Source organism: Anser anser (assembly GCF_964211835.1).
Source record: "Anser anser genome assembly, chromosome: 2".
NCBI classification, from domain to species: Eukaryota; Metazoa; Chordata; class Aves; order Anseriformes; family Anatidae; genus Anser; species Anser anser.
The window spans coordinates 133,590,429-133,604,443 of NC_139721.1; positions in this window are offsets into that span (position 1 = coordinate 133,590,429).

Sequence of the window (14,015 nt, forward strand, 5' to 3'; positions counted from 1 at the left end):
GGTATTTTAGAATGAACACTCCAATTGTTGTGATTAGTTATAAATCTCTCACACTGTCACCTTTTCTAGGCATTTCCAATTATAGTGAAGAATAAATTTGTGCCTGGAGACTCTGGGTATCCCCAAGCAATACAAGAGTATTGTCAAAAGACCAGCCACGCTCAGTACAAACAGTTTAATACTTTTCAAATCTCTGTTTTGGGCAAGCCAAGGTCACTCCGTCACTACTCCATTGTTTGAACTCTGGATGTAAATTACCTATCAGGAAAATAAACAATTTTATTTATTTATTTATTTTACCTGTTATATGTTTACTGAGCAAAAAATTAAAGGCTTGTCTCTTTCCTGGCAAACAGCTCCACTTCCAACAAGGAATTAAGGTTACAGTTCAATTTAATTCCATCTTGTGGAGGTGTTTGGTGATGTATAAGCTAAGACATCTTCCATTTCTACAAAGCAGTTAGGCCAGTGGCTCTTAATGTGATTTCACAAGCAAAGTGTTGTTTCAAAGTTGCAATTTTATAAAACAAGGCCCTAATCTTCTGCTGCCCATCACCTTGGTTAGTCACTTCCACAAGGAAGGACCAAGTGCTTACACAAATACCATCCCATTTTATTCCTTTTGAAAGCTGAGCCCAGTCTCACTGTAGTAAAGAATTTTCTGCTCATAGTTCAGGTTGTAAGATCAGCCCAGTTCTGTAAGTGTCCTAAGCAACACCTGAAAGGTGCCGAGCAAAGCACACCCATCAGCTTCAGTGGAAACAAAATCTGTCCTTCATATATGGACATGACTCCTAAAGATCAAAGTCCAGATGAACTGAAACTCCTAGACATTTCATGCAGCTTCCTTTGGAGCCACACAGAAGTCTCCCTGTTGTCTTCAACACTGTGGTATCAGGCCCCACATCCCAGCAGGGCATGATATTGCAAGGTGCCAAGAACTTGAATTTTTGACGTGGAGTTTAAAGGGCTCAGTATTTTACAAAGTTAAACGGAAATAGTCCTTTTTTAATATACTCTGCTGAGGTGCTGAAGTGAGCTCACAAGCAAATGAAAAGAATTTGATTTCCTCACTACTCGAGGGCTCTCAACCATGTCCCTCATAAATAAACGATTTTTTTGTTCACTGAATCTTATGTTTTGCCCTCAAAGAAATTTGGCATAATATCCAATGAAAAGAATAATTGAATAGCACTTGGTGTAACTACTGAGTATAACTTAGATACCACATCACTGAACACAGTACAAATACCAGGGACCTAATGTTCTGTAAATTAATTGAAGTGGAAAGCCCATATTCACAATTCCTCCTGATGAACTTGAGGAAAATCCTAAGAGTAAATACTAATTGAGAAAGGATTTTTCTCCTCCCCCACTACTGAGCAGTGAATTTTACATTGTTCCAGAAGTTAAATCTGTGCCTTACAGGATTCTGCTTTATACCCATCATCTGTCCACAGTAGGTATCAAATTTTATTAATTATTTGGTATTTATATAGCTATTATTGTACCATAATCCCTACACACGCTTATGCAGATGTAAGCCAAAGTAACACCACTCAAGCTGCCCCGGAACAAAACCAGTGTCTGTGGAAGTATCCAGAGACTCATCCTCGGGTCATAAAGATATCACTTGTCTGCCAGAAAAACGCTGCCAACTTTAGGGTGAATGTGCCTACTGTTCAACAGTGCTCAGCAACACAACCCAGCAATGTGGAACAGGAAATAAGTGAAAAAAGACCATGTCTAATTGATATTTAGATATGGTAGGATGTAATTACTCATGCTGGAATTCATTCAAAACATCAGCACTGTGAATGCTCCCTTATTAAAAACACCAAAAAAAATTAAAAAAAAAAAGTACAATCAGTTCTTTACTGTCCACAAACAGAGAAGACTTTAGTTTGGCAGCTGATGGTTAATAAATTTTGTTTAATACATGTTTTCATGGTTTTCATATCATTAAGTCATAGTATCTTAATTCTACCTCTGAACAAATAAAGTGGTAACTCAGACAAATAGCAAATGATACTTAGAATCTTAGCAGCACTTGATAAATTTAAAGTTCATTATCGATGTTGCCTGATTGTGCTAATTTTCACAGCACTCCTGAGGGACAGTTAAATAACACAACCTTTTTAAAAATGGTGAGGCAACAGAAAGTTCTAAATGGGAGTTTCCTAACAACTAACAGCAAAGCTGGAATATACGTGGTATTATTTGTTTGTTTTAGACGTGCTGACGTGATTTGAAACTTGCACCAAACATTTCATATGATCTGTGAAAGCTTGGCCAGGAAATGATTATGAAAGAAGTCAAGTAATAGTTTATTTCTAAAGAAAGCTATCCTTCATCTTAAGCGCAGTAGATATCATCTTTCCAGCCTGCACAGGTATGCTCATGCCAAAGGATCACGTCTCTAGAGCTGGAGTCTGGGCCCAAGAAACTTGAGAAGAGTTGCCAACCAAGGACTTTAACAACAGCAGGCCAATCAGGTTGATGCTGAATTAAAATTCATGTTAGCCAACCAACCAAGTGAAATGGCCACTCGTATCAATGAAAATTAGTTAACATAGACCTACATGACCAGATGAATACCATTAGTACCACAGCCTACACAGTGAAACTGTGGAACCAAGACACGTCTTTTCCACTAAAATACAACATTAGTGTCTTTGCAGGCTGCACAACCGCAAGTACTGCACTTGGCACACTGAAAGAACTATTTGGGAGGCAGGCCCCAGTGCGGACAGCAGGCCTTCTGACTCATTTGTGTGTGGATAACGGGAGGAAGAAGTGAATAGATCCAGGAACACAGGACATTTTAACATTTAACACACATACACAAAGAAACATGATCTTTGTTATAGCCATCTGTCTTTGAGCAGCCCACTTAATAGCTGATCTCAGATCTCTATGCCTGCATTTAAGCTGAGCCCCTTGATGGGCACCAACTCTGATAGATGCTTTTGTCTATACATACTGTGAAGACTTACTACTTGTTTAGTAGTAACTGTGATATTTTTATATTTACAATACTGCCAATTGTGAAGGGTTTTTACAGCTGTTTTTGTTGTGTGTTTTGCCTAAATCTTCAGATTCTGGAACCCTGTGAGTAGCTTCAACTCTAAAAGCATTTCTAATTCCTAATAGCTGCGAAAAAGAGCTCAAGAATACAATCCCAGGAACTCAAGCAGATAAACTTCTTGCAGCTTCCTAATTTCTGCCAACTTCTAAAAAATACCATTTAATTTTTAAACTGTTATTTTTTTGTGTCTGTATTTTGAGCTCCTAGGGCAGGTAATGCAGTCCTTAATTTCACTTTTTTTTATAACAGGGGAGCCTTGTACATGCATGCACACCTCTGAACACAAGCACATGAATACAGAGATGGAGGTGATCTGACATTCTAGCCTAGCCTCAGTCAATAAATCCTGAATCAAATTCGAAAACACAAGAAACCCCATTTGCTAATGCAAATCTGCAAGCATTGCTAATGCAATCCCTTGCATCACCCCACTGGCACAAAGCAATCACATCACCCTGTAGATGCTGATCCCACCTATAGCTGTATAATGGATGCTGTACCACATATATAGGACTTTGGTGCTGAGCAGAGGAGTGCAGACTCCTGCAGACACCACTCTGGCTGGAAATAAGCTCAAAAAAAAAAAAGTGTTTCAGACAACTGAAAAAGAAGCATTTGTTGATTAAATTTGGTGAAAATAAGCACAATGAAAGCCCAGCTGCTTAGCACTTTCAGATCACACTACTTATGTATAAGATGATTTTGCTTCCAAACTTACTGTTGCTGACTGCAGATTTCTAGGTAGACTGGACGTATGCACTATGTCATATTTTAAGAAAAGAGAATAATAAAAGTTAAAAAAAATGAAATCTGAAAAGCAGCCTTGATTCTACAATTTGTAAGACATCCTCTTCCGTTATGCAATGGTTAATATTAATGTTGAAATCTTTCATTTTTACTGATTTCAGTGATGACAAGGTCTAGTCCTGCATTACTTTATATGCACCTCCTTTGCCTTAAGTGAGGAGAGTAGACAATGCTAGAACATATCTTCCCCATTTTAACATTGTCTTTCTGTCAAACTGTCATCAGGAATCTGACACCCCCCTCCCCAGCAGAATGGAATAAAACAACGTAAATATTATACTCTGATGGTATTAATAAAATCATATCTCCATCCCCTCTTTAGAATTGTGTCTGGTGGCAGCAGTTCAAAATGATAAAAATTACTTCTAACTAATAATTGTATTTTGCCGCAGCAACAGCAGGTGACAAACATACCGTTAACAATATTTACCAGCAAAATCTTTCAAGAACTATCAATTGTTTATGCAAATACGTGTAACATTCCTTTTGTGTGCGTGTATCTGCTCATGTTTGGAAACACGGGATTCTTTCTAACATCCTATATTGGTTGACTATAGCAGTTTACAAAAATACTTCAGTGGGAGATGCCAATTCTACCATTGATTTGCAGAGTTATAATACAGGCCAGTTAATGTGGAGTGCAATTTTAAGAAAATTCACTGTTAGAAGGTAATCAACTTTATTCTTTCAGGGCTGATATTTTCATGCTTTATACCATATTAGCTTATGACCTAAAATAGACTGCATGGTCTATGAAGTAAAGGAAAAAACTTCTGTTTCTGCTCTCTCCTAGAACTTCTAAACTTGGTCACTTGCTGTGATAAACTTGGTGTCCTACTGCCCTGACACCTTAAAATAAGCCAGCCCTGCAAATGCAAATCAATACATATTTGCAAGGAATATGGTGACAAAGCAGTCACGCTTTTTCTTTAAGTAGTAAATCTTCCATTTCACTTTCTTTTTAATGGCACTCAGAGGAGCAGATGGGCTGAAGATCACAAAAAAAGGACCATTGCTTCCCTTCTCGGCCAGCTCATTCCAATGTTCCAGGCACAATTCATAGTGATCTTTATACCCAGTAATCGATGTGAAGCATCAGTTGTGTTTGACTCACCATTAAAAGTGTTTTGTTTGTTTTCATTACACAAGAACTCAAGGCTGATGCTCCAAGAATACCTGGGTCCTGCCTCCTTAACACCCTGATCCATCCAGCACCAACACCCCTACACAAACTAAAAACTCTTGATGCATAACATCAGCCTCTAAAGTATATTTTTCTTCAGAAAGAAGGCAGAAGGTATGAAAAACATTGTCAAAGACTTAGTTATTTACACCCACATGAATTTTTCTTAGTGGACAGTTAGACATAAGTTCCACTTGAGCAGCATGGTCAAAGCCAGGTAGCAATCATTTTGCTTACACAAAAATCACCGACATTTACACAGGGCAAAACCAGCATTACCACCTAGCCTCTAGCCAGTAGTAGGCTCATGCCTCATTATCTTTGTAAGTTACCTGCTTTGTTACAAAATATAATGGGACTGACTGCAGAAGCAAAATAAGCAGTATATAGTCAAAACCAGGTAAGACTGATTTTGAAGGAAAACGAAACAAGGAAAGTTGCAAAAATTACAACTGTGAAAGTCTGGGTTATATTTTTTTGTTCCTTTTCATAGTAAGACTAAAAATAGTCTAATAATGGTTTGGAAAAATAAGGTTTTATTTCATATTTTCTACTGCTAAGAACACCTACATGGCATAACACCATATTCATACATGTTTATCCTCTACTACTATTATCTGTATGCTGAGGTGGAAGTCAATGGACAATACAGTCTAGGAGCTTGAATGGAGTTATTATGAGACTGTAAGAATTTGTTGTCGCCTTCGCAATCCTAGCATTCAGTATTGGCCATTATGGCTTTGCAACAGACAGAGTTAGCCAGCCCATATAGTACATCCCATTGTCTCCCTGGGACTTGGTGAGTGCTCAGATCTAGGCTGTTCACAGTTCATGGATACAACAGAGCTAAATTGGAGTGGAAATACCTAAATTTCTTCCTTGCATACGTCATTAGCTCTGCATCTGTGGAATATTGTCCAGGCTGCAACAGATACATCTATTCAAACGTGTCTTGGTTTGCAGCAGACTGTTGCTTTTTGACATGTCCCATCAAATAGCCAATAATGATGTATTTTTGGCATCCCTAAAACTACTTCCTATGTCTCTCAATTACTCGCCCCCAGCAGAATGGCTGCAGTTATTAGCTTTTGCTTCGCTATGTCATTTGTGTTATTCTAGTGCCATGTGAAGTATGACTTCCTGCCATTTATTTGCTAATGGCAGCTAGCTGCCTTTTCCCCCAGAGGCTTTTTTATCCCCAAACCTACTAGCTTATTTGCTAGGCAGAAGTATGATTGTTCTTCACTGCCAGTACATTCATCAGTTTCTTCAGGTTCTGTTCACATCCAGCAGTATAGGTACTAGAAGTCCTTAGTAACCATTAAATGACTACAGTACAATTTAGAGGTATTTTCAAAGCACCAAATCCAAGCAGCACGTAATACACTATCCAACATCAACAAAAAATACAATATAACCTAGAAACATGCCTTGGGATTTATGATTTTTTTTTTTTTGTGATCAACTGAGGTTATAGTCCAATCCTGAAATACAATTCCATGTTAACATATACACAGCAATGGTGCAAACAGAGCTAGCAGATTTTATTTGTTTTTACAAAGAATGAGGAATGCTTAAGTTGATTTGCTTGGACTCAGCCAAAACTAAAGCTCACTGAAATTCACCCCTCTTTGCGTTATTTCTCTTCGGAAGAAGAAAAACCACAATTTTGCAGATTTGTTTGCTCAGCCTCCATTAGATTGGTTATTGAAAGAATCTTTTGTGTGTTTTGGAATATCATAGACTACTAACCCAGATTTTGCTCTTTGATAGTGGGGGATTGAGGAGACTGTAAACCTCTGGCAAGGAACAAAAACCAGAACACTAACAAACAAACGAGCTGAAGTCAGAACAGCAAGCAAAGCATGGAGGCAGCAGGATCATATATCCTATGCAGCCCCATGGCCTGGCCTACTTCATTTTTCCCTTTACTGTTTTGTGTACACTCACTTTCTAAATCGTGCAATTAGAGGATGCTCTAAGAGTGCTAGAGCCCAGCCGTGGTGTTTTAATGGGTAAGGCAGTTCACATGGGGCAGGCTACATCATGCCTGTTGGTCTCTTATCAGCAAAGAGATGCGGATGCTGTCAGTACCCTGGTCTAGGTGCAGCTCTGCGGTTCTGGCACTCCCTAATGTACCATAGGGTCCTCTGCCCTGTGACCAAGCAAGTTCACTGTTACAGAATATGTCACCATATTAGGATTTGGAAACAGAGGAAGTTCCCAGTTCTGATCCACCTCTGACAACAAGAGCCCTACAGTTCAGAGGAATGGCAATGAGCCATTTAATTGTGTGTCAAATACTATTATTGTATTTCTGTCTTAAACACACAGGCATGATATTGGGTTAGATGCAGAAAGTACTATAACACTGCATTATCTTGTCAAGGAAGAATTGCTTAGCATTCAGGTGGCAAGGTATACAATAAAAACTAAATTTAAAAGGTTAATGTGATGAGAAGAGCTAGCGAAAGTGCTATGAACAGATTAATAGAAAACTATTTAGAAGAATTTATATTAAATGTAACATCCACATGGATATTTGCTTTCTTCAATACCATTGCAGGCAATATTCTCTTCTCAAACTCTTTCAGCTAAAAATATTCTACTTCTGTTTGTTCTATTTCAGATTAGATGGTAGGAAAAATGTTCAAAGTACATTTTCTTTATTATGTTGACAACTTTGTGAGGGATTCTATGGTATGATGTTTTAGGAAAGAGAAAACATCCTCTAGCATATGGGAGACTGAAGTACCTCTGATATACTGGATATAAACTTGCTAATAAAGGCAGAAGGAAAGCACTGCTGGACTGTCTATCACAGCTGTTTAGTTTCCAGTCCATCCTCATGCTAATGCATATTCCATTTATGCTTTGCTTCTAAAATCAGGTTTACAGTCTGCAGACTAACATAAAAACAACATAGATATAATTGCAACCTTTACAAAAGAACATAAATCACTACTCGTAACAGTAATCATTTTTCCTACATTTTGCTGGGGGCAAGTCAGCGATGTAGATAATAATCATCAAATAAAAGAAAAATAATCTGTCTCTCCAACAGGTGCAGCGTAGGTAAAAAACACAGAAATGAGAAAAAAATATTGTGAAAACTCTTTATAACAAAGGTAGCTAGGGGAAAACAAACAAAAAACAACAGCAAGCAATTCAGATACCTTTTGGAGGCAGTAAACGACCCCCTAAATTGCATGCCTCTGAGGATTCACACATATATCCAATTCACACATAAATCGATGTAAAGCTCTAACTGTACTTTCTGTGGTTCATTGATCCAGAGAACTTCAGCATGCCTCTTACAGAAAGCAAAGACAGGCTAATACTTTTACCTAGGAGCCTGTAGCTTAAAAATCAACTGTTAACAAAATGGATATGTATTTTTAAAAGGTCTTACTTTCTTTTTCATATTTTGTTGAAATAAGTGTTCTAGACCTCAATTTGAGTTCAGTCTTACTATGTGTAAAGAAAGAAATCCCAGTGTAACCTCTGGCACCATGTAAAATAACCATCATCATCAGAAAACCTCACACAAACAGCACTTGCTATTTCACGGGATAAAGCCATATAAGTTTTCAGAAAGCAGCAAAATTTGGCTTCACTTTCAACATATATAAAGTGTACGCGCCATAGAACAAGACTCACCCTTCTATCTCGGGGCAATAGGTGGCTTGCTCACACCCAGAGCCAGCCCAAGAGCTTCAAGCATTTCTACTGAGTTTTACCAAGGGAATAGGAGCTGGTAATTGCTGCTGTGCAAGCACCTCTAATTGAAGCTTGTAGAAGCTAATTACAACCAAGCTAAATGAAGAGGCTCAGATAGTAAAGTAGGGGGAGGTTAAGTCATCTTAAAGGTATGATGGCACTTTTTCCCATTCCCTAAAATGTTCTACTTTATAATGCTTCAAGGGATGAAAAAATCTGCTTTTTCCTTGGCGAATGATAACATTCTGGGTAGAATTTTGTACCTTATCTTTACTGTGATTTTTTTTTTTTGTCTTAAATATATTCTTGTCAGCCTTTTGGAGACCTTTTTCCAGATGAAATTAATCCAAACAAAATCTGATTTTATACTGATATATCTAGAAACTGTACTTCTAGGCAAAGCCCCTATATAGTTATGCGAGTGGTATACGGCGCTTAAATTCAGGGCACCTGGTCCAATGAACTGAGCACAATTGCTCCTGTTTCTGAAAGATACAGCGTTAATTAAGCAAAAGGTTTGAGCTGGCCATGAAATAATCCATGAACTGGAAACTCTCTGGCATGGCTCTGTTGCAGACTTCAGTAAAACGAATGGATTTTCTTCCAGTCAGGAAAAGGTACTGCCTCCGTGCACTGGACCAGTAGTGAGAGGGAAGGGTGATAGGATGAAGAGCTGTCCCCTGAGTGATATTAAAGCACTTCTCCACTGGCTTGGATGCCTGCAGAAATTGGGGTGTTAATGCTGAACATCAGCAGTATCTGTGAACAGCTACAGCTCCTTGGCAGCAGAGGGCTCCTGCATCCCAACACATCATCTAGTGCTATCAGCAAGCTGGTGCAGACCATAACCACATCTTGTCCTCGGTGATACTCCTGGGGCATGGTATAATGGAAGGGCCATGCAAACATGAAAGCAACACCAGGAAACTGAAGTTTGCCACAGTTAACTGCCGAAGAACAGGATTTATACTGCCTGTCACTAGCATTTTACCACTGTGGCTTTGGTAAGGCTTTGACATAGCTGCACATGATGCTCTTACCCAGACGCAAGGGAGATGTGCTGGGAGATAGGGGGCTGCCATGGGGTGAGAGCAGAACTGGTTAGAAATACCTCCAGGAGCTCTCTGGCATCCTTGGGGAGAGTGTTTTGCATAGGGTTCCTCACGGTTATGGGCCGTAGGTCTGTACCTCAACCTAAGCCATGTAAACAGCTATCGTAGCCTGAGGGGACTCAACTATCTTAGATGAGGTACAAGAAAATTCTATGCGTGAAAACTGGGAAAATGGTGGGATTTTGTATGTCCATCAGAATTTAAAAGAAGGAATAGAAAATGTTTTCGCTTGTTTGTTTGTGTTCTCTGGCTTGGCTTGTGCAGTTTATGGCTACCAACATACCCAGCAGCTCCTAACTGCAGAAACAGGGACTCCTGGTAATTCCATAGCAGTGTCCCAAGTGTAGCATATTTTAGGAGCCTGGTTATACTCTGCTTGGGACTGCTGACCACTTCAGCCCCTAGTATGGTACAGATGTGGAAAAGCATGTATAGGCCTTAAGGCTATCTTAGCCCACTTCTCTGTGGGGTGCAAATTACGCTCCTTACAGGGCACAGCACTGAATCTCACCTACATGTCCCAAGGCATCTGGTTAGTGCTTAACACTAAAATTCAGATGAAAGCTGATTGATCTTCTCCCACTGATTTTTTTCCCCTCATTTTGATGATTCAGAACAGATCCAGCAACTGCAACCTGAATAGCGAGGTGGAAACAGGCAGCATCTTCCTTGTTCAAAGGAGACCGTGGGTTCGTTCTCCTGAAGCAGCCGGTATTTCTGAACTTAAAAATAAAACATGATGCCATGAAAAATGTGCTCATGCCGCATTACTTGATAGCTTTTCCATCACTCCATGAATACAAGATGCACTTTCAGCCCATTTACACCTTTGTGGCTTGGTAATGAAAGTCTATGTGAAGAAAAAACAGGAGTAGCTAAGCCCAGAAGCTAGTCATTATTCTTTTTGTCAGTGGCTGCATCTCAGTGAACTTTATAAGTAATTCATGATACTTTTTTTTTTTCTTTCCTTACTCTACAGTTTTCTTATTCCACTGTCCATTGAGACTGAAATTCCTTGTTGGGCTTTACAAAGAGTCAATGGTTGACCAAGAAGGGACAAAGGAGGTTTGTGACTCTGTGTTGAACTGAGGGGCTATTACATTTTTAACTAAGTTTGAGAGGAGGAAAATGTCATCTAGGAACAAAAGGAGCATACTCAATCCATATGTCAAAGCCTAATAAATCTTGTCTTTGATTTGGTGATTTGTGAATAGATCAGTTAAATGGATGTTACATTCCTGAATGAACCCTTGTAGTTTTTATCCGTTTGTGACACGAACATGCTTTCCTGAGTCCTGAAACCAGGGGTTCGGGAGGCACATTCAGACAGAGCTGTTAAGGCCACTTTCATTTCCTTTTCCCAAAGAGCCAGTGTTTGAAATGGTCTCCAGATAAAACCAGAAATTAGGACTCCACACTTCTACAAAGCCGTAAGTGAAGCCTGTCAGCAAATGAACTAGTTTGGAGTCGCACAGCTGGAGAAATGGTAGAAAATATAAACAAAAGCTTTTCATTTGGAGCATCACACCAAAGTATTTCTGACATGTAAGAGCACTTCCAAAGCTGTGGGCCATTTCTTTCCTCCCTTGGGCTTTCGGGAGGCCAGGTGTATCCTTCTCTGTGCCGCCTTCGGAAAGGCACTCGCCACGGAGCTGGGGAGACCGGTGGAGCCATGTGCCATCCCAGCGCACAGCTCTGGTTCACCTTACAGTGCTGCACCGTGAAGCAGAACGCAGCTGCTCCTCCATGGCACGTTGCCCTTTGGGGGGTGGCAGGCTGCCAGAAAGCCCGGAGGAGGGCAGCAGTGCCAGGATCAGCATTGCTTCCACTTCACGTGATCCTGACAGAGCTTTTGTGAAACACAATGAGGGTGCAACTGTCCCAAAAGAAATATTTTGTTAAGGACAGTACCCATACTCCTCTCACCGTCCCAGGTTCTCCTTAGTCTCTGCTGGTGATCACACATCTTGAAAGCAGGGAAGATTTCAGTTCCTAGCCGTTGTTAACTCTCTGCCTTCCACCTTTCTCCCCTAGATGAGCAAAACACCAGCCTCCTCCTCATCTGAGAGCTGAAATCAGTACAGTGCATGGATACCTGCACACTACAGTGACAAATACAGAGGGAGTTAACTTTAATTGTGCCTATTTGTGTGACTGTGCTTGCCTACATGATGCCATTAACAACACCTGGGCTCCGTAGCTCCAAAAAGTTGTCACAGGAAGCAATGTGAAGTTCAGACAGTTCCCATAAGGGGCAAGTTGATCAGGACACTATGGAATAACAGTTTAGTCTCATGTTGCTTTTACATAGGGCTCTTCCCAAGTGTCCAGGCACCAGGAAAGGGAAGTTCATCCTTAGTCCTCTCTGTTTCACCTGTGGAAAGACTTCAACACACAGAGAGAAAATGGCTTTGCTGAGGTTAGTCCTGAGTCACTGGTGGAGCAGGACACAGATCCCCAGTGCTGGAGCTTATTCATACCCTCCTCCAGCACCAACACACAGTGACTCAGCAGTGAAGCCAGTTCCTGAATACAAATACAAATCCGGTTCATCAAACTCACATGAACTCTTATGAAAGATGCCTGTGTAGCTCGAGAATAAGCTCATTCATTCACGCTCCCTTCACTTGCCATGTCCTGCACCTGCAGGGCACAGTGAAAAGATTGCCAAGTTTCACACATCCACATGGCGCTCATTCATTGACTCGTGCATCACCCTCTTCTGCGGCTGCACTGCTTTTTCAAGTGTTTGAAGCTCAGCACTGCAGCTCCTTTCCTGATTTTGGGATGTGGTGGGTCTGCCAAGCTACAGCTCACGTGGAATCAGAAGAGGACTTGTGAGGCTGGACTGTGGCTAGGAAACAAAGTAAAGCAGTTCCCTACTTCAAAAGAAGCCCTGCAGGAACTTTACAAAGCTTCTCCAAATTAAAATCATGTTAATCAAATCTGTGGGAGAGGCAGCTAATACAGTATGGTCAGAATAAAACAGGCTATTGGCTTTTAGCACCGTTCTGGAGAAACAAAGCTTATGTGTACACTGGGTCTGGCTGTCTTGTCCCAGCCTGCCTATTGCCGTTGAATGCCACCCACCAAGCACGGGAATGAGGGAGAAGTCAGTTGAGATATCAGATCTTTACTTGTGTGGCAAAAATTGATGATTGTACAAAACAGAAAATCCAGAAAATATCCCTGATGTAGGAAGGATAGAAACTGCCCATTGCTAAATATCTAATCTAAGGGAATTGCCCGTTTATCCTTCTGACAGAATGATTATTGCTTTTAAAAAGAGATGGAAAAGAAAGTTCCTGACTGTTATAAAAGTTTAAAAGGAAGGAAAATTAGGGGTGCCTAGATTCCCAAAACAAGCACCCTTCTAAGAAACAAATCCAAAATTAGTCAGTGCCATAAATAATCCCATAACAGCATGTTTCTGAGATCGCAGGCTCAATTATTTTTACTGTGAAAGTTAGAAGAGATTAAGAAGATATAAGCACAGCGTGCTGATTAAGGGAAAACAGAAAGTTTTTGCTCAGCAGATGTCTTATCAACACCACATCCTTTAATCCAAAGCACAAACGCTTGGACCAGCACCGCACAGTTCTGTTTTAGCCATTAGTATACGTAGTATTCTGGGGTGCAGCTTTGGGAAGATGAAAGAGGTGGTATTATCGTTGTGGCACAGAGGAGCTGAAGGTAAATGCCTCTCTGTGCGAGGGTAAACACAGCTGCCCGGACAGTCTCCCACGAGGAGGAACTCAGGAGCTGGGCGCAGCCCTTCCTGGTTGTTATCCCTTGGTAGCATCCCCGAGAGGCCTCAAGGACGGGCCGATCTCTCTGCTACGCCTTCCACAGGGAGAAAAGCTGCAGGCAGCATCAGTGGTGTGACTGCCAGCAGTCCTACAGAAGCCACCACTGGGCTTGGGAAACGAGGTAAAGGAAACTCTTCTCGCACCCATGGGCAAACACGGAAGGTTGGTTTGTGTCGAGCTCAGCTCTGTGGCCAAGGGTTGGTTATCTGAAGAAATCTATGGCCTGAAGGACTGCAGATAGGGCTAGGAAAAGAGGAAATCTTAAATTCTGTCAGGGTTGTCACTCTCATGACACA